Genomic DNA, 24,002 nt, shown 5'->3' with positions numbered 1-24,002 from the left:
GGGACTCGACATTGAGAATCGCCTGGCATTAGTCACAGCTATAGCGACAAATGCATCGTGGCTGGTGAGGCACCAGTTAAAAAGGCCTGTCTGAGGTGGGCAAGCTGGAGAACCATGGCGGCCACATACCTTCCTATGTGGTGTTTTATGAAAGGTCAAAGTAAGGCAAAAAGCAAAGCAAAAAATACTGAAACAAGCAAAGGTCTCATCCTATTAATTATAGATTCATGCTACTCTAATTGTATACCTATAAACACTTTTGAATACAAACATCCCTTGTCCTTCCTTTTTTGGGGGCCTGAGGGCTTTTACCAATTTGTACTTCTATCTCTCCAAAGAGTAACAGTGAGCCTACATTGTTCCAGTTTGTGCTATAAATGTCAGTCTTAACGTGATAGTTCGCATCATTGTATTAGACTCTGAGAGCTAAGCCTGTTGGTAAGGAGGCCAAGGTCCTGAGGAAGTCAGGCTTAGTTATTTACACTAATGGACTGGGGCAGGTGTGTGAATAATTTGAAGCATGACCAACCCAGAGTCACATACACACTATGTGTGGCATAGTTGACATTAAAACACAAAGCACAGAATTACGGGGATATATTTGCTGTAACTGTGACAGTTAATATCTTTATTACCTAAAGGATTTATCCAAACTAATAGAAAACACAATATCCTAATAAAGATACAGCAGAGGGTCTTAGAAGAAAGTACAGCCAATTAAAAATATGCTTTTTATAATATACTTTGAATATTTTATATAAAAAATAGAATTTGCCCTCGCTGGGTGGCTCAGTGTGTTGAAGTGTTGTCTGTAGGCCAAAAGGTTGCTGGTTCGATTCCCAGTCAGGGCATAGGCCTAGGTTACAGGTTTGATCCCTGGTCAGGACACATACAGGGGGCAACCAATCGATGTTTCACTCTCTCTCTGCCCCTCCTCTCTCTTGCCTTTCCTCTCTCTCTAAAATCAATAAACATATCCTTGGTGAGGATAAAAAGAATATAGAGAACTTTATATTAAAAATAAAGAAAAAATGAAAAATGGAAACGCTCATATACTAATGGTGGAAATATAAATAGGAACTACCACTTTGGAAAATCTACTTGACAATAGCTACTACAGATGTACCCCATGACCCCATAGTACCATGTACTCCTAACAAACATGTATTTATATATTCGCAAAAAGTCTTTAGACTTTTCAAAGCAGCACTCTTCATTATTGTCGAAAAGTAGAAATTCCTCAAGTACTCTTTAACAGTAGAAGGCATACTTGCATTTTGGTGTGACCATGCATTGGAATGCTCTACAGCAATGAGAAAACATGCTGTTGATGCACCTGAATAACATAGGTTAAAATACGTGAAGCAAAAGTTGGCAGAACTAAAGGCTAAAGGGAGAAAACACAATAGCTCTATCATAGTATTTTAACACCCACTCTCAGCAATTGACAGTAAAATAAAAAAACAGCAACACAGTAATTGTATTAAAAACTTGAAAACACCATCTATCAAATTGATTTAATTTGCATTTGTAGAATACCATTCTCAACATCTGCAGCACACACACATCTCCAATACTTCTGGAGCACTCACCAAAATAGACCATATGCTGGGCCATAAAAGAAATCTTAACAGGTTGCAAAAGAATGACATTTTATAGAGCAGTTTCTCTGAACACAATATGTACAGTATAATTAAATTTAAATACATATATATCTGGAAACTCACTAAATATTTAGGAATTAAGTAATTCATGTCTAAGTAACTGTTTTTGTTCACAAAAGATATATGTATGTAGGAAATCTTGGCACATCTAAAACGCAGCTACTAGAAATAAGTGAATATGGAAAGGTCATAGGACACAGAATCGGTTTTCCACAAATCTATTTCTATGTACACACAAAAACAATTAGAAAATTCATTTTAGATACGTTATTTATATAAGCATCCCCCAATTAGAAAATACTCCAGGAAATTTAATAAATTATGTACAAGACCTCTACAATGGAAATTGTAAGATTTTGCTTAGAGAATTTAAAGATCTTTAATCCGTGTTTATGTTTCCAGTAACTTGATTTTATTAAGATGCAATTCTCCCAAAATTGATTTATAAATGTAATGCAATCCCAATAAAATCCCAGCAGGCTGTATTTTGGGGGAGAGTAGCAATTGACAAGCTAATACTAAAATTATATGAAAATGCACCAAAGTTACTGTAATGCTGTTTTAATCCAGACAGTGTGGTAGTGGCATAAATAAAGGCATAAATAAATAAATAGGTAAATGGATCAAAATACTGTCCAGAAATAGACCTACATATAATAGTCAATTGATTTTTGATATGGGCACCAAAGCAATCATTGAAGAAATTCTTTGCAATAAATGTTGCTGGAACTGGATAATTCTATGTCACAAAATAAACATCATCTCTTGCTCTCATTAATTGAACTACATTCCAGATTACAAGTGTTAAAATATAAACCTTTTAAAAGCCAATAAAGTAGATTATTCTCATGAATTTGTGCAGGAAATGATTTCTAATATATGGTAAAAAAAAGCACAAACCATGAGAAGAAAGACTGATAATTGGAGTTTATAAATATGTAAAGCTTCTATTTGAAAGATACCATTAGGAAAACACAATGGTTAGTCACAGGTAGGAAGAAAATATTCCTGACAAAATGTATTCCAACAATATATTTGACAAAAGATTGTATCCAGAGTATGAATGCTGCTATCATACAATAAGAAAAAGATAAACTTCTCAATTAAAAATGGGAAAAATATTAGGATAGTCTTAAATGAATATGTGAAAAATGAGTGATAAACATATGGAAAGAAAATGCTTAAAATAATAAGTTATCAGGAAAAGGCAAATTAAAGCCACAATTGTTAGTACATGTGGACTAAATATCTAATACTAATAAGACTTACAAAACCAAATGGTGAGAGTGTGAAGCAACTGGAATTCTCATACTTTGCTGGTAGGAGTATGAAATGACCTTCTATGTGGTCATACAGGGAACCAGGGTCCTTCCCCTGGTGGCTCTACGCTCCTGTGCCTTCCTCACTCAGCTGGTGGGGAGGGAAGGAGGACAGGGAGGGTTTCTCCGTCCAAGTCTGGAATATGTGCACAACGCATGTGTACGCCCTCTGTCAACCGGCTCTCGGTCCTGTGGCCGCACCTATTTACACTGAAGGCTTGGGATTCCTGGCCGTCAGGTGTGGGCCTAGGAGCAAAGGGCACTGGGTTTGGTGAATGTTTAATGTCTAGCCTTATCACACTGCTGTTTAGTTGTGAATGGCCATGGGAGGCAATTTGTATTAACAAGAACAATAATTTGAGAGTTTAATTGTTAGCTCTAGTAGTAAAAGCATGTTGCTTTGGACAAGAAATTTAAAATGTAGGGCTTAAGAGCATGGATTTAGAATTAGACAGATTCATTCAAATCCCAATTTCTCAGCCTAGTTGAGCTTCTAATTAAACCAGTTCACACAGTGGACCTTATAAAATAGACAGCTATTGACACATTTCCTAGTTCTTAGAGATTGCTTTTACTTTTGTACAATAGAAATCATGACACCTGCTCTCATACATTCTAGTATTGTCCTGAAGATCAAATGAGGCAGTATCTCTGAACTATGCTATGAAAAATAAATTATTTTCCTTCTTAGTTGACAAAGGAGTATTGATCTATATGATGTTTACATAAAACATAAAACAGAGCCCTTTTTGAGTACCATTATTTACTTTCTTTTTGTAGCTCAGAGATAGACTATCACTCTGAAATGTAAATACCTGTTTTTTTCTTTTTTTAAAAATGAGAACATTTCAACATCAGCTATGTGTTCCTAAAAACATTTAAGTGAAGACTGAGACTAGGCCTGGATTCTGATTGCTTTGTTCTATTCTCTCAGCTTTTTGGCCTAAGATCAAAGTCTTCTCTATCAAAGTAACTTTATACCTCCCTAATGTCAGGTTAAAAAGCGTATCTGCATGTGCCTTCTCTGGAAGCTATTTCCATTCCCCAGAAGGGAGCAGACTAATCTCCTGGAATCCCACGCAGAGCAAGGATTCTCGGATGAACAGTCTGGTGTCTCTGCTTTAGTGCCCCAAGTGACAAATCTACATTGACTGCATAGATATTTTAAAAAGAGAAATCATCATTAATCAACAATTAAATGAAAGATTCCTACTTGCAATTTTTTCCTAATGTCTGAATAAAGACCTTTTTCTGAGGAATTCCTTAATTTACAGATGTTTTCTTTTTAAAAATTAGATATCAACTCTTGTTTAAATTGCTTTTTCTCCCCTCAATATTCTGGAATTTAATTGCTGATATATTCAGACCCTTCTAATTCTGGTGTTGGATTGCTATTGGATTCCTGAAGGTATGGTTATTGGAATTTGTAGCTTTTAACCCTAAAGATAGGCTATATCTGAGGTTTCCTTTAATAACTGCCTATGGCTTAGTTCTCAATAAATTTGACTGACTCTTGTCAGATATATGTGTATTTTCAGAATGTATTTCTAATTGATGTTTCTAAAATGCTGATGATCTAATTTCCTTAAAGCATATTTCTTTGCCCTAATACACTGAAATTTGTTGAACAAATCTATATTGTTTGTGTTATATTGATTTTTAAGTTGCTCATTTTTATGTTGATGCTATTCTTCAGCATCTGTTTTCAAGTAAGCAGAGTTTCCGTTTTAATTTGACTGCATATGGCAGCCTTCTTACTGCATTCCCCTGATGGTTTTAGGTCCTGTTTTCTGGATCTTCTTAAGTTACAGTGTTAAGAACTGTAATGATCTTCTAGGGCAGAAAACATTTTCTGATATTTGTATAGTAACCCTCTCACGACGCACAACATTCTCTAGTTCTAATCAGCTGTTCCATGTTCCCAGACAACAGTCTCAAGTTCATTTTCAGGCCCCATCCTGGCCCTTTCTGATTAATTTAGAGCCCTAGATTATTGGGGTATATCACCGTTTCCATATCACATTTTCCTCTGATAGCCAAGCAACAATAATGTTGAGTCCTTATTTTATACAATGTAAGAAACCCAAGAATTTTGTAGACTCTCTAGTGAGTGTTCTTGAATTCCACAGATCTATTCTGGTTGCTGCTCACCTAACACTTTAGGTCAGGTGTCTTTCTCACTGTCTCTAATCATATAGTTGTATCAATCCTGTCTTAGCTTCTTGTTTTCCATTTTGAAGCAAAATGTATCCACAGGTTCTACATTAGTCCATAAAGCACAAGATCTCAAATTTACGAACCTGACTAAGACCTTGGGAAACTATGATGCAACAATGAGAATCTCCAACTGAGTCCATCAGTAATAGCCACTCACAGAAAGTTCTCATTGGCCTTTGCTCTAGGAACCTAAGGAATGCCATGAGAAGGAGGTATTCCAGCAAAGAGGTAAAGAGAAAAAACTGGCTCACAACATTCTTCTTATCCTGACTCTATCACGTTTTCTGGAGTGTTCGGCACAATGTCTGTGCATAATGACACTCAGCAAATGGAGGTTGTTTTTTCTGGCCCGAGCACTGTGATGATGTACTTTGAATAATCTAGTTCACTCTATTGTCAAACCCTTGACCTTGACCTATGAAATGGAAACAAAAGCATAGCACGAGTTCAGTCATCATTATTGGTTCTTCTCATTATGACTATGATTAGTTTTCTATTCCTGGAGATTATTCCACTCCTCCAAACAAGAGTTCTCCTTTTACAGGACCCTTATTTCTGGGGACGGTTCATAAGAGAAGCCAAATATTAAATTTACATCATAATTTCTGCTCATACTAAAGATAATCTCTTATGCCATCAAATAAAATATTGCATTATTTATTTATTGAGCATATTATCTCTGTGCCTGTCATTTTTCCATGTGCTGGAAATTAAATGGTGATCAAAAGATGCATGTAGTCTCTTCCCTTATGAAGCCACAGAGCTTACAATCTAGTGGGGATTGTACACTGTTCATTAGTGAAGAGCACATATTAAGATACGATGTGTCACAAAGGAGAAGAAATAGATGCTATGAAAGCAAATCATGCAAGACTGGACCAATGCAAGAAGGTCAGGAAAGGATTTCACCTCAGTACAAAGCACTTTTATATGACTTACTCCTCTGGCCTTAATGCGACTAATTCATACATAGGTTGAATATACGCCTAAAATATCATTCAAGTAGTCTCCCTCCGAACTAATAGAGTTCACCACAAAGACAAATTCTACACTTTACTCCTGAAGCCATTAAATGATCAGAAATATTGAGTGTTGAAATTCTGAGGAAGAGAGGGTGGGAGTGTGTGGTCAATAAATTATTTTTCCCTTCATGTTTTAGAAGGAATTGATTAGTAGGCACAGAAAGCAGACAAATGGAGCTCTAAATAACAGCTTTATTGCTGCTGGAATCTTGATTGGATGATATGACATACTTGATGCCAGGTTGAGCTTTCCATATTTCACTATGGAATTAAACTTGGCCACCCAATCAGATAGAGCTGGATAAATGCAGGCTTCCTGCATGGGACAGAGCCCACTATTATAGACTTACCGCAAGGTGGGAAGCAGAAAAGAACACACAGTTTCTTCTGGTTTAAAACAGAGCGAGAAGCCCGAGTGGGGAGGGAAGAAAGAGGCGTGTATTCTAGGGTGATTCTATTAGAAATAAGAGTCCTGAGGGATGGACACCCCCCACTTCCCCCAGGCTCTTTTTGTACCCTTAATCTTTCACATCCGACCCGGTGGCTCACCAGAGTTGAGCCTGGATCCTGTAGAGGAAGATATTGTTGGGTTGTAGGAAGTCCTGCTATTTACTTACAAAGTTAAGAATGACACTGCTCCTTTGTGAATCTGCTGAGGAGTTTAATTTTACTTCTAAAGCTGCATTGTCCAATATAGTAGCCATTAGCCACATGTGGCTATTTAAGTTCAAGTTAACTAAAATCAAATTAATAAAATTCAGTTCCTCAGTAACACTAGGCTCATTTCAAGAGTGCATAGCTAGATGTAACTAGTGGGTGCATGTGAGGAAAGAACAGATTAGAACATATTTGCACCATCCCAGGACCATCTATTGGACAGCAGTACTCTAAAGGGCAGTGAAGCAGGTTGGAATAGTGCATTAATGAATTCCAGAACCTTGCTGTACCTTAAGCTAAAAATCTGCTCATTTTTTTGTTTTTTTTTTTCCATCCTAGATGATGCCTAGCCACATTTCCAATATAATTGATCGGAAGTTATACAGTTATCAAGTATGACAACTTAAAGATGCTCCAATAATATGTAAATAAATTGTTTTTTTAATGTTATAAAAACACTAACAAAGGAGAAATAATATATAAAGTTAAACCCAAATAAATTAAACTTCCAAATTTCTCTTTCCTCGATTTCTCATTCTGTTCAGTCTCAGCTAGGAAGGTCCACTCAGAAGCTTGGGTAGAGTTGGGTTTCTTAGTGGCTGTAACAGTCAGTCTAGTGATGACCATACGTTCTGCCTGACAATTTTTTTCTGGTCTCTTTTTTCAATTTTTCAGGCCTTAAGTATCTTTCATTTCTTTAGGGACAGCAGCAATATCTTCATCTGCATCATGTTTTCTAAAAGAGAATGATCTGCCTCTAGTGTTCATGCCCCCTGCTGATCCCTCCCACTTTGGAGGAAGGCTCAGATGAAGATTAAATGGTTTAAATGCTTCTTAAATTGGCCCTTTTTGTTCTCTGCTTCATGCAGCTCATCTGAGGATCTTCTTTGTTTTTGATTTTGGTCTAGGCATGTGCTTTTCTAACATACTCTTTTTTTTATTAGCGGGGCTCCTATAGTGAGACATACAAAGTCATCTATTTTCAGATATACTAAAAGCATCTAATAGTCTCATCACCTCCCTGAATGGGATAACATTATCTCAGAGGTATTTTGTCATCTGATTAGATAAATCTAACCCAGGCCCAGATGAGCTCTCTCATTTTCCTCCTTGGATTTTCTTTAGTGTCTCTAAATTGTTCCTTCTTTTGGAGTCATAGTACACAAAAATCTTGAAATGCTTGTTTAGGGGAGTGATGTGCTGGCAAACTGGCTCTCTCGAAAGTAAGCATAACAAAAGAAAACAGAAAGTCCTGATTTTTCATGTTTGCCCATTTTCCAGGTATAAATACAACCACTGTAGCTGATTTCACGCTACTGACGGATGTCACAGTGCAGATCTTAGGGAGATGTGGCTCTCATGGGCTGGATGAGCTGCTCCAGCATAAAACATTGCTTTGGGGAACACCCAACACCGGTCTTCTGGTCATGTACAATTACGGAGCCACATTGAAACAGACACAATGACATTCTGAGTTTTCAACACTGATTTTTGTGTCATTGTTGCTCAAATATAACCCCAGTTTCTGAAATCTCTTTCTAGAGCCAGGTAGATTTTCAAGGCGTGGTTTCCCTGTTGCTCACATTATGAAATCTGCAAGAGCTCATATCTCAATACCGGCCTAGATCCTATCTCCCCTAGGGGAAGTGATTCTGGTCTGTTCTTTGTTCTTGATCTTCTTTTGGCCTCAGTGCTTAGGGCCTTTTTAATTTAGAAACAACTAAAGCAAAGACTATAATGAGATAGTGTTTTTAAGCATAGACCTTGACCATAATAAATCCTTAAAAATGCTAACTTTTATGGTTAGATTATTGTATAATTTTTGTATTCTGCATGTCTAATCTACCATTGTAGAGGTGAATGTGTGGTGTCTCTTAAAATCTTTTCTTTCGAGAAAAACAGACTGTCAGATTTAGTCTGTCTTTTTTTCAGGACCCTAAATCCTAAGCATTCTCTTTAGAGGACCATGAGTCTCCTGCTTCTCCTTTCCTTTGATATATTGGGTGAAAAAAAGTGCTCTTATCTGCTTCGACATTCCTTGAAAGGTAATCTTGTAAGTTGTTTTGGGGAAAAAACATTGTATTCCTAGATAAGGGTTGATCTGGAGGCTATTTTGAAGGTTTCCCTGTCATCCTCATTCTGCCTGTCTTTCCATCTTTTGAAAGATGATTTGTAACAGGTGATAGTTTATGGCGTTTGACTGGTACAATTTACTGCTTGTGCATGAAACTACTCGAAAGAGTGAAATTTCACAGCTATGTTAGCTCAAAATTGATAGAGCTGGTTGAACTTAAAACAAATAAAACTGTATTTTCCCCTTACAATAACATCATTGTTTCCGTTGATTAGCCATGCCTATGGCTCCCATCCACAGCATGCATTCTTCCTGGGCTCATAGTAAGGGATTTGGTAAGCAATCATCAGAATTCTTGTAGGCTATTGACTTTCTCTATTACAATTTAACAAAATTTCCCAACTAGTACCCACATGTTGCTGCCATATGTCTTTTTCTCTAATATGTAACTGTTTCTTTTGTTTTCTCACTCTCATGAGGGTGCTAGAGGTAATGCTATTGTGATGATTATGACTTTGGGGCTCACTCACAGTCATCTCTTTTACTACTTCTTATGCACTAGACCACGCCAGATGGAATAGATGTTCCCTTCTTGAACAGTTTTAGCAACTTGCTCTAAGAAATGGATCCCAGTTCTCTAAACTTTCCAGTGCTACATCATATGCTTATCAGTTTATGTGTTGGTAATTAAAACCATGGAGCTCATTGTGTTTTGGTCTGAAATGTGGTTTAACAGTTTTACATGAGATTCAGCACAATTAGTCTTCTGTTTTTCCCAAAGCTAATGAAATCAACTCATCAGGAGTTTTCAGAAGTACAGGATATCCCAGTTATACTGACTGAGACTCTTGAGTCCCCACAGAATTCTGGTATGCAAAATGTGTAAAAACTACTAGTTTACTGTACAAATATCGTTACTTTTTCACTCATTTGCTCAATAAATATTTTACCTTTTACTATATAAAAGGAGATATAATAGTGTAAAGAATAAAAAAAAGTAGATTCATGTAGTAACGTACAATGAAGAACTGCATGACAAGCCACCATAACATAAATAATATGGGAATTCCAAGGGGGAGTGATATTCTTCCTGGAATATAGGAAATTTGCCAAGGCTCAAAACAAGAATCGTTTTAGAAATGGCTGAGACAAATCCATGTAGAGAACTAGGAAAGAAGAAGACTGGAAAGGGGCAGGTCATAAAATGTCCTGAAGGTCAGCCTGAGGAGTATTTTGATCTTTTATTATATGACTATGAAAATAACACCCCTAGAAATTCCCTTTTCTTATAAGACGTTGACCCTGATATATTTCTGATACTTCTCATCCAGAACTACATGTTTCCTGGGCCCCTGTCGTCTGTCCTTCCTGAAGTGTTTGCAGGTTATAATCACCACATTCTTCTGATGGTCCTCTTTTTTGAGGTCTTCACCTATTTCTGATGCCGGTTTTATCAAAACCCTTATTACCAGATCATTTTACCTACTTCATTCTTTAGGCATCTAGTATTGGTACAGACAACTGTTTACAGCCTGCCTTGGACTCATTGATCCCCACAACATCTTTAACTATAGGGGGCTGTGATGGAGATGGCAGCTGCCTGTCAGATCCTGGCTCCCTTCCAAGGTGCAGAGTTATGGCTGTTCAGGCCCCCTTGTATTTAGGTGGATCATGGGACACTTCCAGACCTGCTCCACAAAGGGCTTTCATATCATTCCCCTCCCCTAGCGTCCTGCCTAGGTGTCCATATTTAAGTTGCCCTCAAGACGATGGGGTCTCTCTCAGCCTGGCTTCCTGAATGACTTCATGAAACAGCTCCTTCCCTGCCCCTTCTGCCAAAAATTGGATCAATGAATTAATAATTTAAACTAGAGACTGAGATTTCATGGTTAACTATTACAAAAGCTAGTATTACCATAACTTATACAAGAGCCCAGTATGTTTTGAACAAGTAAATCAGAGGAAAGGACTTTCAGTTAATGTAGACACAGGTTTTGTCATCATTTATGTCTTTGGAATCTTTCTGTATTTTGGGGGGCTGATGGAAACTCTTATCTGTGAGTATGGAACATATAGATCTTTTGGTTTCTAAGAGCAGAAAAAATGCAGACCTCGTGGCAATCAAGGGCTAACTAATGATGGTGCACTTTTGACTTGAATCCCACTTAATACTTCTCTTGTTCATTGGTTAAAGGAGACTCTTAAATACAAATAACATGACATTGCTCAACAGTTTTATTTTAATTTTACTTCTTTGTATAGCTATTGATTTAGGGATCAAATTCTTTATTAGAAATCAAGTCATCAAATGTTGAGTCTAGATTATCCCTAAAGGGACAGAGGGATCTGAATTTTATAGGTTACATAAGATTTAGTAGCAGAATCGGGACTTAGAATACTTGGAATCAGTATTTCTAGGCACCTAGTTTTATACAGTGTTCACTATTGCATTTTGGCCAGCTGTGTCAAGAAAAAAACCCCAAAGAAGTAGAAGAGTTTTCCCCCCAAAACATTAATGTCTACATTTTGCTTTGAGATCCACATTTATTTTAAAACTATGGACTAGTGTAATTTTGTTCTTCTCTGATGGGAGTCAAAGAAATGATGAGTTTGTGATCTGAAGAGAAAGAAGGGACAGTGCTTCTGATATAGCAATTCACATCTCTGCTTTGGAGCAACAGGTTACCCAGGGGAATGATAGACTGGTGCAGAATCAAAGTAACAAGTGTGTAGAGTAGATATAAAGGTCTTTTGAGTTGGGTTGCTATGCAGTGATTCCAAGGCACTGATATTGGATATCTAAAATGGGAAAATGAAGAATACTCAGATGTTGCAGATGCAGGGGGAAAAATGTTTCAGAAATAGATACTTGGACTTATATTAAAGAAGAATTTTCTAACAGTCAAGCTATCAGGAGATAGAATATCTAATTTTCTTCCTAAGATAGTGAACTACTGAGCTCAGTATCGCTGACCATGACAATTCAGCCAGGGTATGAGTTATAGGTGATTCGAATGGCATATGGGTAACTGGACTCAATGACATCCCCCCCCCCCCCCCAATGATCTTTGCAGCCTCCTTCTAGCTTGAGATTCTGAGATATGCATGTAAACTGACATTTGATGTTATAAATTGCTGGTGATACATTAATCAGTCAGAGTTTCTTCTCCTTTTTCTTAAGGTCTCACCTTCCCTTTTGTAAGTGCTACATGCTTTTTCAAAGAATTCAATAATTTCTAAAAAGTTTTAAAAAGCAAAAATTTCACTGTAGTTTCATCAGCTGCATAATCAGGTTTCATAGCTGCAAACAGAATAGATTCAAGCTGGTTTAAAGAGAAAAGGAATTCACCTGTAAACCTTAGGTTGGGCCAACTTTTCTATCAAGAACCAGTAGGCAAAATGCCAATGGCCTGCAATGCTTTTAGGAGCCCATGAAAATGTTTTCATTTCTTTTAAAATCTGAAGGAAAAAAAATTAGGTTGAAAAAAAAATTTTTTATATAGTATTATTATATCTATCTTTATTCCAATGCAGTTATAAACTCTAACTACATACACAGATACATACATAAGTGCGTGTGTGTGTGTGTGTGTGTGTGTTATGGGGAAAAGGGCTGCTGAAGGCAAAAGTGTATATGATCCATTAAAGTCATACTGAACACAGGCTCAGGCTTGGAGGCTGCCCACTCACGAGCTCCAAGCTTAGCCACATGCACATGAGCACTGCTCTAGGACATACCCCCAGTTACTGGCACTGGCACAGGCTCTACCTTCCACACAGGGGCCCCGAATGCCTCCAGGAGCTAGCAAAGGTGTCAGCTTTCAGAATGGATTGTCAGCATGTGCTTCTGAACTGAAGCCTTGTACAATGTTGTCTCACCATGACAGTCTAGGTCCTACACTTCCACCCCAACATTCTCAACATCTACCCCCTTAGGGGTGACTGAGACTTTTAACATGAGATGAAGACTGAGAAGGAGATTTCCGGCACCCATCCTGGTGATGCGTAAACTTGTAAGGGTGGGATATTTTCCAAACATAGGGCGGGTGTTCTGAAGGTTCTGAACAGCTAAAAATCCTCCACCACACAAAAACTACTGATGTATTAGCATCTAGACTATCTGGAATGCATAGGTTTTGTTTTTGTTTAACAGTTCAAATATAAGCTAAAGCTGCAGTTACTGAATATTTATTATGTGATAGGTACTGTTAACACTATTTGAATCATCTAATTTGATTTTTAATGAAAATAGCATTTTGAGATAGGTAATGTTGTTACTACTTTCCATTTTATAAATGAGGAAACTGAGGCTTAAGAAAACTAAGTAACTTGTTCATGGAGATACAGTTAAGCATTAGTGAAGGTGAGATTTTATGCTGAGTCTTAACTGCTATACCACACCAGTTATATATAAGATATACAACTTTAAATTCTGCTTTTTACATTTAACATTTTAGGATAAGCCTTTTAAAATCTGAACTTTAAGCTCTTTTTAAAGCTGACATAATATCCCATCAAATTATTATAACAATATTTTCAAACATTTCTCTATTGTATTTAGTCTATTTCTATATTTTCCCTATTTTAAGTAATACTGTACTAATTCTTTATGTATAGAACTTTAAAAAATATATTTATCATTACTTTCCTAGAATGGAATCTCAGAATTGGCATAGTAATCTTAAATCAAAAGGAATGAAAAAGTATTTTTTGAGAAGATAGTGCCATACTTTTACTTAGTTTAATGATGAAGAAATAAGCTCATTTATTCATTGATACAGTCAACACATTTATTGCTTTCTTTCTATGTACTGAGTATGGTACATGTGATACCACCATGAATATTTGACAGTCACTTACCTACAGGGTATTATGGTTTATAGGGTGTTAAAATAGGTGTCTCGTGTAAATTATATGTGGTGAGAATGCTTCCTAGATTTTCTGGGACAGGGTAGAAATACTTTTAGGGCTCTTAGGAATTGTAAGAAAGAGACACTCAAGGCAATATAAAAATGGCATGAAGCATGAACATTGTTTCTTCTTGTCCAAACTGTTAGATGAAATATTATTTATCATTGTTTAATGGTTATCTCCTTGAGTACTAATGAAGTTGGACATTTTTCTGTATGTTCGTTAGTAAGTTGTTTCTTCATTGGGAAGAATCCTTTGATATTTTGGTACTCGGTATTTATATAAAGTAGATTTTGGTGTATTGTATTTGTTGTAAATAATTTTAATCTGCTTTGGTTTAATTTTTTTTTTTTTTTTTAATTTAAGAAGTTTGTTGTTTTTTTAACATAGTCCAATCTGCCAGGCATTTTCTTTCTAAATTTTTTTAGAAGCTTTAAGCTTCAGAAGTACACTTGACCTCTCCCAAAAGACACACAAATAATCAATTACATTTTTCTTTATTTTTTATGTTGTATTTTATTAGTATTTAATTCCATAATACATCTGAGAATGAAAGGAGCCTGACCCAGGGGTCAGGGCAGTTGCTCTGTGAGCCTGCCTGTGCTCTCTCTCTCCAAGAGCGTACTTCCACTTTAATAAATCTTGCCCCCGACACTTGAACTCTTCCCTTGTGTGTCCTGAATTATTTCCTGCAATACCTTAAAGAACCTCCTCCATCTGGTGACACCCCCATGACCACCCTCGGGCTCGATGGTTTGCTGGAAGAGCTCCCCAAATTGGGAAAGCTGTTATACTTACACCCATGGCTTATCGCAGCTAAAGAAAACATCAAATCAGCAAAGGGAAGCACACACAAAGTAAAAACCCAGCTGCCAACTCTCAGGTGTCCCTTCCCAGTGGAGGTGCAGGGGGCTGGGCTCAATTCTCCCAGCACCAATGTCAGGAGATGTGTGAAGCGTGGTCAACCAGGAAGCTCAACTGAACTTTGGTCTCTGGAGTTTTATTGGGGGTCACTCATAGTCAGGGGTCAGTCACATACGCTTGAAGTACTAGATGGTTGACCTCAGCAATTCCGACTTTAGATTCCACTTTCCCCTAAGCAAAAACAGGTGTTCACCATAAATATATACGGTCAAAATGGAACAGCATAGGTCACAGCCTCAGGCATACAAAACCTTTACCAGGCAGACTACTCCAGAGGTTATCTTTGGGGAGCAGAAGCCAGGCCTTTCTTTGGAATGTGCAGTGTTTGCCTGACTCAGGACTGCTGAGCCAACCCTGGCCTTCCCAGTGGTTATGAGGAATAAATGAGTTAATCCGTGTAACTTAGAATAGTGCCTGGCTCATGTAAGCAAATAAATAAAGGTCAGCTATCGTTCCTTCCAGTGGAGCTCTGTGAGCTGAATGGAGCAAGTTCATTGCGGATACAATGAAGACGGAGCTTTGTTCAGTCTATCTTGTGCTAATGATATGAGTCCTCAAGTTTGGAATAATGGGGATTGCGAGCATATGAAGTATTTTTGCTAGGGATGCTTTTGTAAGAGAACTTCCTAGTGAAACACCGACCCTAACATTGTGTCCGTTTGTCCTTTACAGAGCTCTGAAATCAGCAAAGCAAAGTCAAAGAGCAGAGCTGTTTGAGGAATACAACAAGAGAGCAGGTACAAGAGTGATTCTCAGTAACTAACACATAATATTCACTTTTTAAAAATATGTCTTTATTGATTTCAGAGAGAGGAAAGGAGAGGGAGAGAGATAGAAACATCAATGCTGAAGGAGTCATTGATCTGCTGCCTCCTGCACACCCCCAGCTGGGGATCGAGCCCACAACCTGGGCATGTGCACTGACCTGGAATCGAACCCCAATCTCCTGGATCATAGGTCAATGCTCAACCGCTGAGCCACACCGGCCGGGCCATAATATTCATTTAGATTGATGATTAATTCAAACTTATAGCCCCTATTATTTAAAAAAATATTTTGCAAAAATACCAGTTTGTTATCTTGGAATATGAGTGAGTGTGGGTTATAGGTGGCTGACTATATCCTAAAGAGGGATTGATTTCTATGAACACATTAATCAGTGTTGAGATTTTCGTTAGGCCAGGCCTAGACATAAATGCAAAGGAATTAACTAAGCAATTATTATTATTTATTATTAAATCAACACATATTTATTAAAGGCTTTTTATGTGGCCTCTGTGAGATATTTAGTGATTTTACAGAACTGACCCAAACTGACTGGCAACGTCCTCTCTTATCCTCACAGCCCTTACAGTACAGTAGAGGTGACGTGAAATAAATAAGCAAGTATTGATATATGAGTCAAAACTGATTGATGCTGTGAAGAGAAACAGCAGAGTTCTGTGGGAGAAAATATTGGGTGACAAGGGAGGAATCTACTGTGGGCTGGCTAAACACAGAGTGTTTCTCTGGAAGGTGACATCGAACTAAGAGTTGAAGTGTGAGGAAGAGAAGCCCAGGCAAGCTGGATCAGCAGTGAATAAAGAAAATGATTGAAAAAAATGATAAAATGGTTGTAGCAAAGTCCCAGAGGTAGAGGGAGACATAAGAGGAAGCTGGGTGGAAAATGGGGTGGAAGTGAGTATGGGATCCCGCCTAGTCCTGTTGGGCCTGAATGGCCATGGTGCCTTTGGACCAGCTCTGCCTGGCCACTGTCTGCCCTTGGAATTTTTGTACAATGTCATCTGGTCTTCTCTCCTGGTCCCCAAAATATAGATGCTTTTAAATCTATCACTCAGCCCTACCCTCCTTCATCTCTTGCCAAAGTACAGTGTAGACACCTTGTGATTCTGCAAAGAGGTCCTCGAATGTGTTCATTCTTCTGAACAGTGGTTCCATATGTTCTGCATAAAATGGTTTGGGGTCAAGAAAGTTTGAACATATCTGAATACTGTAACACTCTCAGGAACTTTAAATGCACATTAATATAGGTTCTGGGAAGTTCTAAAGCAAATACATATATGATATAGGTATACATATGTATATGTGTATATATGTGTGAACCATAATTTTACCTGAGAGCTCAGTTATTTCCAGGTTAACATTGGGAAATATTTCAGAAGTTTCTTTCTTGGAACTATGCATTTTAAGAGGTTTCTTATACTCTTGAGGCTGGTCTGTTGTTATGTAATTGACTTGTCTTATGTCTCTGCACATTAAATTATAGTAGATAATTTTCTAGAATCTAGATAATTCAAGCCAGAAAAAAAATCTGTTTGCTTCAATGGTTTAGCTTTTTTAGGCAGAATATTTTTCGTGATCTGAATTATAGGGTTAGTGCTTCAAATTCTGATCATACTCTACATGTGAAAATAGTGTCTTAAGTACCAGTCATGAGCACTGGAGTAAGAGCTTACTAAGTAATTTTCAATATCAATATTAGTCATATTTGTTCTCTTAAATCAAACAAAGGAAAACCACAAAAAATACTGTTTGCGTCTCAGCTGTTCTGAATCCTCCCTTTCCACTGAAAATGCTTATTCTTCTCAATTTGTAAAATTCTCATAAGCTAAAAAAGTCTTAAGGAGAGAAAAATGGAGTAGTGCCTACTGTAGCACCTCAGAATTGAGTTGATTTGATATAAAATTTAGAGTATTTGTCTTTGCAGCAATAAAAGTTTCAAGGCCCAGAGTATGAGAGTTAACCTATGCCTATTTCAGAAGAAAGGTTCTTTGTATCTGTGATGGAAAGGCCATTTCCTCTTTAAGATCAATTCAGTATCTTTCAATTCAGTTAACTATTATTAAAAAATAAGAACAAAATCATGAAAAATTCCCTAGGATTTCATAACTTAGAAACAAAAGCATGTTTCATCCCCAGAAAGACAGAGACAGCTGTCCCTTAATTACTACTCTTGCCATTTGCTTTCTGTTAGAGATGTGTCTCAAATTTGGAATCTAATTAGAAATCTTAACTGAAAATAGATTTTTTAAAAAAGAAAAAAGACCAATATGGGAGATAAATAGAAATGGTAATATTCCAGCCAAATTGGATAATCACCTATGTTAAAATGAGTTGGCCCCCGGGGAACATGTTATCTGTCATGAAATTGAACCGTAACTGTTTCATTTTTCAGGAGGAATTTTCTCAACCAAATGACAAGTCTTTTAATCTCTCTATATTGTAATTTTCAGGGATTATATTTTGCTCTGTGTAAAAACAATGGTTTTAATGTTTTGAGGCCGGAGTTAAATCCCAGCCCTCTAACTTGTTCCCTGCCTGACTTTGTACAAATTTTCTAACTATTCTCAATCACAATTTACCCATCTCTAAAACAGAATTTCTAAATCCCATTTCACAACGTGGTTTCTGTCTCATTTGTCTCTTGAGTGAGCACACTGACTGGCATGTTGTGGCAGACCTAGAGGTATTAAGTTCTAGAAAGGATGAAAAGAAGAAAATAAAAAGGAAACAAAGCTAAATTTGAGGATATATATTACAATATCTAGCACAGACTATTACGAATGCTAACCATTCAGAGAGCGCTTATTGATTCTGTATCCTGGAGGCAAAACCTCGAATCCTTATACTCAAGCTACTTTTTTCTTGTAGATATTTTGGATTCTCTCTCCAGACTGTCAACCCCACTTAAAGTCATAGTCACATATTATTTCTGAATTACAGCACTCCGCGTGCTGTTAGGCATGCTAGTTGCTCAATTAATATTTGTTTAATTGAGCGAAGCTGTAAACCAACAGCGCCCAGAAGTTGGATCCCCCAGCGCTTGCTCCATCCCCTGGTTCACAAACTCCCCGTCTGGCCCTGAAGCAGGAATGTCCTCGCTGGGTGACCGCGCGCCCACTTCCTGCCGCTTCTCCCCTGCAAGTGCTCCCATCAGAGCAGCTCGTTTCCTGTTATTTATGCCTGTTCTACATGGTGGCTTTTTGTCATCATCTGCGTTGTATTTTTCCCCTGTTCTTTTTCATTCCTCCTCTTTTCCCCTCTCTTCTCCTCTCCCTTCCCTTAATCTTTTTTTGGGACTTTTGATGCACAAATCTCTTAAAGTCTGACCACATATCATCTCCTCCATGAAGGAGTTTCAGGTTATCTCCTGAGATGAGTATCTTACCTCCTTTGATTTTTTTGGGGTTCTCTGTTTTGTTTTCAGGTGCTATTCCTGTTCCCCATCTGTGACCCTGACACGGGGCCAGTGAAAGCCCTGCCACCTATGTTAATGGCTCTTTCCTTCTGTCTTCTATCCTGTACTCCATCCTGTCACCTTTACCAAAAAGCCACCAAGGGAGTGGACATCTGGTGCAGTTTGCTGCTTGCTTCCACACTGGTGTCTGGGTGGCTGGCGACCCAGAAACCAGCGTAAGTGGCAGAGCCGAGGCAGTCTGGATTCATAATAGGCCTCTTAGCCACTTTGCTATACAACCTCTCTCATGCTAAATTACTGTAATAATGAGTGTTTGTGAGAGGGACTCAGATGTGCGTACTAGACTAACACAGAGTTAAATGATAAGAGCAAAGACCCAGAACAGCAACAAGAAATTGTCAAACAAAATCACATGTATTAACTTGCCAGACAAGGGAACAAAAACTGGTATAAAAATTCTCAAAGTAGTTCACTAAAGGGAAAAGAGCCAGGGAATAAGTGCTAAAATTGGTGGGGTGGTGGTAGGTGGGGTTAAGGGTGAAGTCAGGAGGAGAGTCAGGGTATGGAGGTGGGTGTTACTTTGGTGGTGCTATTTAAGGGTTTAAAACTAGTATTTTTGCAATGACAGAATATACAAGGAAACCCTTTCATTTACAACAATACATTCCATATAGTAGATGCTCAATAAATACATGTCCCATGAGTTGATGTTTACAGTATCTCCTTTTCTTACTTCTCCTTACACATGAGATCAAAGTAATCCTAAAAGCTGGAGAGCTACAGCCTGAGATTGAAAAAAATGGGAAACAAAGGAGGAAAGTCCACATATGTTGTTTTATTCAGTATTTAGGCATAAACTAACGACATAGCTTTCACATAAAACCCAAGCTTGAATGCCATACTGCCCCCGTGGCAACACTTCTTTTACTCCACATGATCACAGAGGATTAGCCCAGATGATAGAGGCTTATTAAGTCAACCCCTGCTTTTCTTTAGTTCCATGTGAGGCACTAGAGAGACGCTAGATGAGCCTGCAGACGGAACAATGGCTTGGAACTTGGCTGCTCAGCCTTACTCGCTTTGTAGATATTCTGCCCAATTCATATTTAGGAATTGAATTTTTTTTTTAATGACACATTGTTTGTTCTTACTTACACTGTAGTGTGGTATTATTGAATAATATTTTAAAGTAGAATGTAAAAGTGTGTACATAGTAGAGTATAAGGAAACTGCTGGTAGTGAAAGAATTAAAATTCATTATCTGTATGCAATGGGCAGCCTGACTGGGAAAACTTAGCTATGCCATATTATATTCCTTGTAGATAACCCCAGGCACTCTGTGAACTTCTCTCGAGAGCTAAAGTGAAATTAGAATAATCACATGTATACATTTATCCTTGCCTGTCATAATAAAAGGCAGCAGATAAAATTTTAATTAAATTCATTATCTGTCTTCCTTTGAAATTTCAAATTTCAAAAGAAAATGAGCAATTAATCATCAGAAACTATAGATAATTTAGTTCATACTAATTTGAACCTGAAATGTATCATCATAAGGAATTCAATCAGTCTGAGAATTAATAGATGATGTCTGTATTAGAAATGCCCCCAGGATATCATCGGCTTCGGTTTCAGTTTTGCTTGAGCACATGGTACTTAACTGGCCTTGGATACGTGTGTGACAGTGTTCTTAAGGTTTCTGAATTTTTGACGTTGCTGAGGCAGCACTTCCTCAGGGTCCTCTTATTTAGTAAAAGTGGAGGGAAAAATCAGCCAAATTTAAACTCTCTCTATACATACCTCTTTCTCGAGATAGGCTTGAGATGGGCTGCTTGGAGTAATTGTACATGGAATACACCATTGTTGAATGAAAGTAGCAGGAAAAACAACCACCCTGTAATCTTAAGTGTAGACAATAACTTTATCTTTAACTGCGTTTTTCAGATGACAGTAAAAACCATTAAAAAATGCCCGGGCATCTAGTGAAGCGCTATATAACCCTTTTGCACTGTTTTAAAACCTTTGCTGTGTGATAGTAATTTTTCTTTTTTAAAGTAGATTTGGGGCTCGAGACCAGGTTTTACAAGGTTTTGTTAAGTAAGCAAAACCCAATGTATCACATGAAGTACTTCTAGGGGTAAGAGTTTCCAGGAGACGTCAGTCTTTCCAGAAACATCCCAGTTTCATTTTCCTTTGGATGACACGTGAGAAGCACTCAGGAGTGTCACACCAAAGAGAAGGGGAAAAGTCTACCTCAGAACCCAAGGCCTTCTCTTTAATCCCCGTGGGGCCGTTAGCCAGCGGGGTACATGGAGCTCTTCAGTCTGGCTACTGGCCCTCTGTGTTTTCATCCCCTAAATGGGATGACCCCTAATTCCTTTAATTCTCTTCAATTCTGTATTCGCTTGAAATATCCTATCCCAGTATTTTAAAGAGCGATGATGAAAGGTAGACATATGTAACCAACCTGCTGCAAAGGGATGGCTGAGATCAAATCAAGCATGTTTCCCATACGCACTTTGTAATTCTTCAGGATGCTTTCATCTTTATGACTAACACAGAGTATTTTCTAACACATCCGATGGCTGACTAGCTGTGTCCCCAAAGTTGGTCCAAGTGTTCCCCCCCTGAGGACATCAGGTTACTGTGGGAAATTATTTAAATTCTAACTCAGATCTGATGCAGTGCTGAGGCAAAGGCCTCTCAGCTCTCAGGATTAAGGGAGCCTTGTCACAGGATCAACAGAGACTCGCTTTTACTTTATGTACAGTGGAGACCAACTTTGTTCCTGTCCTAATTGGAAACATCTGAGCAACAGACTGACCCCTGATTCATAATGAACCAAATTCAGCAGAGTCCCTCTGCTTGCTGAATGGAGTTCTCTGCATTGCTGCTTTGTGTTCTGTCCTTTTAAACATCAAGATTTTGCTAGTTGTAATGATCATTTAATACTCATTGCGATTTGAGATTATTACTTTACTGGACTGTGATCTCCAAAAGGGAGGCCTATGATTCAAAGAAGCAAAAAGAGAAAATATTTCTCCTTTGTTAAGTAACCAGAATACTGGACCTGAAGAATTGGATGTACTCAATCATTAGTTTCTATTTTCAAACTTCAATTATTTAGAATTTTTATTCTTGATTTTTTTCATGCTGGCTGTCCACTGAAAATATATTCACATAAAAGAACAAGAGATGAGAATGTCTCAATCAGAAATGATATTATAAATAGAATTATAAAAATATCTTTTGTGACCTGGTTTTCTCTTCACTGGTTCTGGTACTTAGGCATTAAATGCTATAGGTTTTCCAGAGGTTTATATTTTTGAGAATAATAATAATGTAAATGAAAGCATAAATAAATGTCTCCTAGCCCCCTTTCTTTCTCTCCGCCCATTGCCCTGATTTCTTTCTTTCTTATAAAAGTTTATAAATTTTGGTAGGGTAAAATTAAAAGACATGGTAGGTAGAATAGAGAGAATGCTCTGAAATCAGACACCCAAATTCATATCCTTGGTTCTGTAATTACTAAATGGGTCCTGAAACTAATTACTTTTTAACCTTCAGTTTTTCACCTGTAAGGTTGGAGTTATATTTTAAATTTGTTATGACTATTAATTTAATGCATATAGAGCAATGACATAGAGCATGACACGTAATATGTACTCAGAAAAGGCATATTAATACTTAGGAAAATTTGGCTAATGTGAATTTAAGAAGTGGTGGTGAGCAGAACTTTGTGAATTATTAGTAGAACCCCTCTGATTTGGTGTTTATAAGAAGGAAAGGGAAATGTATCATGCTGGTCAATTATATTTTATTGACTTGGTTCTCTTGTCCCCACCTGCTCTCTTCCTCCTTATTTCAGTGTGTCACAATAATTTGAACTGCTTTGAGCCCTAAAATCCACAGTCCAAACATTTTCCATGAATTGCTAGATGATGGTCCTACATTGATGCCATTAAGGCGCTAGTTCTTATTGTGAGCTGCCATATAAGTGTCCTCACCAAGCTCCAACACTTTCCAAAGTGTGGCATGCCACGACCTGGCTCTGTTTAACCCCGGGGGTACTTGGTATGACCTGCCAAGAACTGAGTTGACTGCCAAGAGTCAGGCAGCAGAGCTGAGGCTGGAGAGAGCAAAGGAAAAATAGAGTAAGAGTGGTGATGGAATCAAGGCTGGGTTAAGACTCATCACTGGCAAGAGTCCATCACAAAAAGGCCAAGTAATAGTGGGTGGGAGAATAGGTAGGTGTCAGGCGCCCCAGGCAGATGACTGAGATCTGAAGATCTTGGGAAGAAAAGAGCACTGGAGTAGGAGGTGAGTCAATGGCTGGAGAAACTGAAGGCCTGGCCGGGATCCATGACAGCTTCAGGAATCAGTCTAGAAATCCTGGTTAAGTGGCATGGGCCTTTAGCCCACTATCAGCTGGGACTCCCTGCTCACCTCTCTCAGCTTATGAGCCTGGAATCTGAGTGGTCCTCTGCCCCAGAATGGTACTTCCCAAACTTAAATGTGCATAGGAATCACCTAGGCTACAATGGGGATTCTAACTCAGTAGGTCTGGGTCTGGCTCAATGGCCTGCATTTCTAACAAGCTTCCAGGTAATGCAAATACTGCTGGTCCAGGGACCATGTTGTAAGTGGCAAAGCTTTGAGAGAATGTTGCTTTTTGGTCTTGCTGAGTTCATGGATCTTCTGTTCTGTCTCATGTCAGGGCTGCTTCCTCTGGATAAAGACGAGAAGAACATTGCTGGCTAGTTCAAAACTGAGCCCCAGCCGCTGGACTTTTGATCAAACTGGAGCCCTGACAACCCTCATCTTTTTCTTACGTGACAAAGCAGGTCCCCACTGAATTTAATATTGGTAGCAAAACCATCCTGAGGCCTGGAGAATTCAATTGTCTCTGATGCAATTGGTTTTCCTGGGCAGAAACATTGCCCCTGAATACTAATCCATTGCTCTGACAAGAGTTAGCCTCTGCCCGGTCAGGGGCCTCATGAGAAGCCAGGAAGG

At 38.1% G+C, this 24,002-nt stretch overlaps 1 protein-coding gene across 4 annotated transcripts in view; it reads left to right on the top strand.

Annotated features, from left to right (window-relative positions):
• The window catches only part of INPP4B (inositol polyphosphate-4-phosphatase type II B), a 531,720-nt gene that overhangs the window by 228,948 nt on the left and 278,770 nt on the right, over positions 1-24,002 (top strand). For 3 of the 4 annotated variants that reach the window (XM_087816494.1, XM_016206930.2, XM_087816496.1), the window contains one exon: positions 15,461-15,525. The exons of the other annotated variant lie outside the window; for it this stretch is intronic. The gene's annotated coding sequence lies outside the window, so the exon portion shown is untranslated. The remainder of the gene's footprint in view (positions 1-15,460; positions 15,526-24,002) is intronic. 4 annotated transcript variants of the gene reach the window in all.

Source organism: Miniopterus natalensis, chromosome 4, assembly GCF_054644295.1.
Source record: "Miniopterus natalensis isolate mMinNat1 chromosome 4, mMinNat1.hap1, whole genome shotgun sequence".
Classification (NCBI taxonomy): domain Eukaryota; kingdom Metazoa; phylum Chordata; class Mammalia; order Chiroptera; family Miniopteridae; genus Miniopterus; species Miniopterus natalensis.
The sequence above is the reverse complement of the archived record's forward strand: the minus strand, read 5'-3'. Positions and strand labels throughout refer to the sequence as shown.